The sequence below is a fragment of the Elgaria multicarinata genome, chromosome 10 (genome assembly GCF_023053635.1).
Source record: "Elgaria multicarinata webbii isolate HBS135686 ecotype San Diego chromosome 10, rElgMul1.1.pri, whole genome shotgun sequence".
NCBI classification, from domain to species: domain Eukaryota; kingdom Metazoa; phylum Chordata; class Lepidosauria; order Squamata; family Anguidae; genus Elgaria; species Elgaria multicarinata.
This window is the reverse complement of record NC_086180.1, coordinates 80,070,123-80,075,168: the sequence shown is the minus strand read 5'-3', so window position 1 is coordinate 80,075,168 and position 5,046 is coordinate 80,070,123. Positions and strand designations below refer to the sequence as shown.

General features: G+C 47.9%; 1 non-coding gene across 1 annotated transcript; it reads left to right on the top strand.

Annotated features, from left to right (window-relative positions):
• The first annotated feature begins 4,569 nt into the window (after window positions 1-4,569).
• Window positions 4,570-4,665, top strand: LOC134405223 (small nucleolar RNA SNORA17). The gene has a single exon (XR_010025949.1). It is a non-coding gene; the product is annotated as a small nucleolar RNA SNORA17 (small nucleolar RNA).
• The last annotated feature ends 381 nt before the right edge of the window (window positions 4,666-5,046 follow it).

Sequence of the window (5,046 nt, the reverse complement as noted above, 5' to 3'; positions counted from 1 at the left end):
GCACAAACACAACCTGAAATCATATACTAAGCCAATAATAAGAGATAGAAAAAACACAGCACTACCCACCCTAACTGCGGACATAGGCGGAACGGGGGCGAAGTGAAGCGGCCCGATCCACAGATCTGGAAGAGAAGCGGAGCGAGGGGTCCGTGCACACCCCTAATTTCAAATAGTCACCGTTTATATTTTTGCACAGTGCTCTGCAAAACGTAATGAGGTTTCCCAAGAAAACAAACCAAATGCCAACACCGTTGGATTGGCCATGCACAGATATTTCATAATGGGACACTTGGGATTGACTTCTTTAATTAAAGCACAAATGTTCTCTGTCTGATGAGCTGCAGAGTCTTTAAAGGCTTCTTTTATATGAACTGATGCCCATTGATTCTAGAGGTTTGCTTTGTACTAATGCATGTTGAATGAAGATTAGCAGTGACACGCTTCTAATGAAAGATCAGATGAATTACCAGAGTTCCTGTAACTGTACGGGAATATTTTTTTGTCACTAAAATGTCATTGTAGTCGACCACTTAATCTTAATTAAATAAATGACAATGAGCCATCTTGTCAGCTATTAAAATTCAACCTAGCTCCATTGATTGAAATATAGGTATGCTTATTTGCACTGATGAGGTTCCTCTTTGTACTGGTTTGAAGCATCACATGTAGTGCAATGGATGATGCCTCAAATAGGAAACCAAAGGACCCTGGTAAGAAAGGAGTTATCAATGTCTATTCACATGGATATTAGCTTAGCAAACGTTCAAGGCTAGCTAAATGCAAGTCTAGATAGCATCTCAGCAACCAACTAAAATGGAAGCTGGTAAAATCCATACATCGCCCAAATGCGGTCCAAAAAGAATCTACTGAAATTTGGACAGTTCCGTCACTCTGGTTGTCATTTATTTATTTATATCCTTATGTACAAGAAATGATTGGCCAGGAACTGGTGATGGGGGGAAAGGATTCTTTTTTTTGTAGTGAACTTGGGTAGTTGAGTGCCCGCTTATCTGTTTGGGAGTGAAGCAGGGAAGTTTAAGCAGAAATATAGATGATGATGATTTACATTTATATACTGCCCCATAGCCAAAGCTCTCTGGGTGGTTTACAAAAGTTAAATATATTAAAAGTTTATACATTGACAGGGTATCCTGAAAATGCCCTTGTTAAAGCCCCTCAATTTAATGTGGATAAATTGCTCAAACACACTCCTGACACTTTCCCTCTAGCCCCCAACAACATTAAGATACAGAGATCTCCAAGGCTGTTCTGATTTCTTGAAACATAGACTTGGAGACGTGCAAGTATTACTATTGAAAGCCCTCTGACCAGGGATTTCTGAAGGGTCAGAGTATACTCTAGAATCCTTATCTGTCCTTGAGGTGCTTATCAAGGAACAGAATGCAACATTTTGTACCAGTCATAGGCTGCCAAAATATGGCATTGTTTATGTAAGAATGGGTTTCTGTTTATGGAACATGTATGGGACTTGTGATCAGTCACTGGAGGGAGGAGGGAAAGGTATGACTTCATCAGAGCAACTTGGATGAAGTATAAATGTATGCTGATGCGGCTGAGGGTTACAGAGTCTCTGCTGTTGCTTTGTACGAGGTAAGGGACTTTTCTCCTGTGTGCACAGTATAATAAAGAGTCTCTGTTTCTGGACCGGTTGTGAAGTTGTCTCTTCCCTACCAGGTTAGGGGAATTTCCCTAACAACATGAAAACTGATTTTTCTTAAATGCGCCTGACCTGTGAGCTTACAAAATATAGTTGAGCCAAGCAAGTGGGCAGAGAGGTCTAAAGAATGTGTAAGTCAGGCAGACTGTGTGAGCCTGAGAAGTCTATAAATGAGAACAGTTGAGTATGTTAAGAGTAGAGGTGTGCTCCACTCCGATTAGAATCGGAGAATCAGAAGCGGCCTGCTCTGCCTTGCCCAGAGGCGGAGTAGAAGCGGACTGTGGACCCTTAGAAGCAAGGCGAAGAGAAACACCCATAGGAGAAGTGCTTCTATTTTCGCGGAGCGCTCTGATCACCATTTTGAAAAATTTCGCCCATAGGATTGCATTGCAGAAAAGAAAAGGGGATAACTGTGTTGTTTTTTAAGCTATCTTTCAGAAACTTCTTGTGCTTAGAGAGTCGTGGCTGGAGGTCATTTTGAGCCTACTCTCAGCTCTCTGCGTGGTGCGGTTCGCTTGCTTTAATTTTTTGAAAAATCGGGTAAAAAAAGCGGGAGAGGTACCTTTTTGAAGTGCTGAGAGGCAGATTCATGATCACATGATCCCACAGTTGGAGGAGGGGATAGGCAAAATGGGACTTGGGATACTGGGAAACTTCTCTTTGTTTAGTCTGTGAATGGACTTTTCCCAGTGTTTTTTAAAACAGTAGCCCCACCAAATGCACAAACACAACCTGAAATCATATACTAGGCAAATAAATAACAGATAGGAAACACAGCACTGCTACCCCCACCCTAACCTTGGTGAACAACTCAATAGATGTGGTACAAGGGGATGAGCTCCCCTAGGGCATGTGGACGTGCCCAGTGCACAGACACTGTGTCCTGCCCTGGAGGGTCATCAGAGCCCTCCAAAGGTAAACCAGTGGAGAAGCAAGCTAATGCCTATCATGAGTTGAAGTGTTAGTTTGCTTCTTAAAGAAAGGTCCCTAGACAGGGCCAGGCAAAATTGGCATAATTCACCCTCCCCCTGGGCACGTCCACTTCCCTCTTACTGGTAAAAGACAGATATAGCTTTTTTTAAAAAAATTCTTGTTGTTGTTTATTCAGCAACACTGCTGCTTTTAATTCCACCCCTCCTTTGTTTATTTATTTATTTATTTATTCCATTTTATATTTACACCCCATATCCAAGCTCTCCTGGCTTTTCCTCTTCAGTGAAGTCAGGCAGGCTTTCATTGTAGTTCAACTCCTTATTGTTGTTGTTGTTGTTATTATTAGAGATGTGCTCCGCTTCTAATCGGACTGGCGAATTAGAAGCGGAGTGGGGGGCTTCGCCTGCCCTTAAGGCGGAGGCGAAGGGGATTGGGGGACCGGCAGAGCGTGGCGAAGAGGATCGAGGTGAAGGCGGATCCTTCGCCTCGATCCGGAGCTCCGCCGGAAAGGTAAGTGGGGTTTACCGGGCCCTGCCGCTGTCGCTGTCACCCATTTGGCGACAGCGGCAGGGCCCGGTAACCCCCCCGCCCTCTTCTCCCTTACCTGCCTCCTTCCGTGGTCCGTTGGTATCTTCAATTGAGCCCGCGGTTCAACCAGGAAGTCGGCCACAATTGAAGACGCCGACGGATCGCGGATGGAGGCAGGTAAGGCCCCCCTCCTCCTTGGTTCCTTACCGGGCTCTGCTGCCATCGCCGGGTAAACCTCCCGCCCTCCTCTCCCGGCCTTACCTGGCACCACTCCCCTCCACTGCGGAGCTCTGATTCGGAGCCGAAGCTCCGCGGCGAAGAGGAGCAGAGTATGGGCGGAGCGGCACGGAGCGGGCCGATCCGAAATTTTCTTATCGGCCCGCGGGGCGGAGCGGGGGGTCCGTGCACACCCCTAGATGTTATTATTATTGCTATTAATATTAATTAGTACTGCTATTATTAACGTTACTGTTGTTGTTGTTGTTGTTTAATAATGGCTGTGATCACAGTGCAGTTAATCAACTCTGAAGCAAGGATCACAAAGCTTTACTCTTATCCTCCTAGCCTCCTAGTTATGGGATGCAAAAGGAAAGGCATCTCTCTGTGCTGCTCCCACCTCACAGGGATGGTTTGCATTACTGGCTTTGAAACTATCCTTGGCTCACTTCCTTGTGCCCCCAGAAATGTCTGCTGCCTGCCTGCCTTCCCTCCCTCCTCCCCTGCCCACCTTGCAGGGATGTTTTGTGTGTGTCTTGCTTTGACTCAGGGGATAAGTCCTTCCTGCGCTCACTTAGGGCCTTGCTAGACCCGGCCGGATAAGCTGGCAGGGAGGCAGGGCGACGGCGTGCTAACTTAAGCGTGCGCCGCCCTGCCTCTTAGATGGCCAACGCGCAGGACTACGGAAGCCTTGCATCGTCGGCCATTTTTTTTTAAAGGGGCCACATGCGGCCCCGAAGACTCCGGAGAAGGTAAGGTTTTTTTTTTACTTAACCCCCCATCCGCCCTCCCTCCCCGTCCCCATCATCGCCCTCCGCCATCCCGTGTGTCGCCCTCCGCCCCCTCACCATCATGTGTGTTGCCCTCCGACCCCCTCGCCTCGCCGTCACGTGTATCGCCCTCCCGTGTGTCGCCCTCCGCCCCCCTCGCTATTGCGTGTGTCGCCCTCTGTCCCCCCTCGCCGTCGCGTGTGTCGCCCTCCACCCCCCCTATCTCCCCTCCCCCGGGATCCCCCCAGCCTGATGGGCACAGCGCTCGTAGTGCTGTGCCCAGTCTGTGGCTTTTACTAGCTACTCGCGAGTAAGCGAGTAGCCGCAAAAAGCCACGGACCTTCCTAGACATTCCGCAGCCCCAGCCTGAGGCCGGGGCTGTGGAAAAGGCGCGCCATAAGCGACTTCACTTATGGCGCACTAAGGGAGGCTTCAGTGCACCTTGAGCCTGGATTCCCCTGTGTGTCATCTGGATGCACAGCAGGGAAACCAGGTCTCAAAGCGCACTAAGGCCTTGTCTAGCAAGGCCCTTAGACTTTTGGAAGTTCCAAATCAATTTTTCAAGTGTGGAAGAAGATTCATATAGGTTTATCTACTCCCCAATTCATGGCATGTTGGGATTTCCTTTGAAATGGCCCCTGTCTGCAGCTTTAAAATCCCTGAGATACTGCGGTGTCTGATTTTCATAAATTCCCCAAAAATCAGGGGATGATGGGATATGCTTGAAACTTGGCATCCATGTGGACACATGGATTACCTGTCATGGGACCAAACGTGAGGTTTCTGACGTGCAAATTGACGTAGTTGTAGCATGGGACTTGATTTGGGGTGAGTTAAAAGGGTTAAGCCCCGCCAAAAATCAGGGGATGATGGGATTTGCTTGAAACTTTGGCATGAATGTGGATCTAGATGGCATCT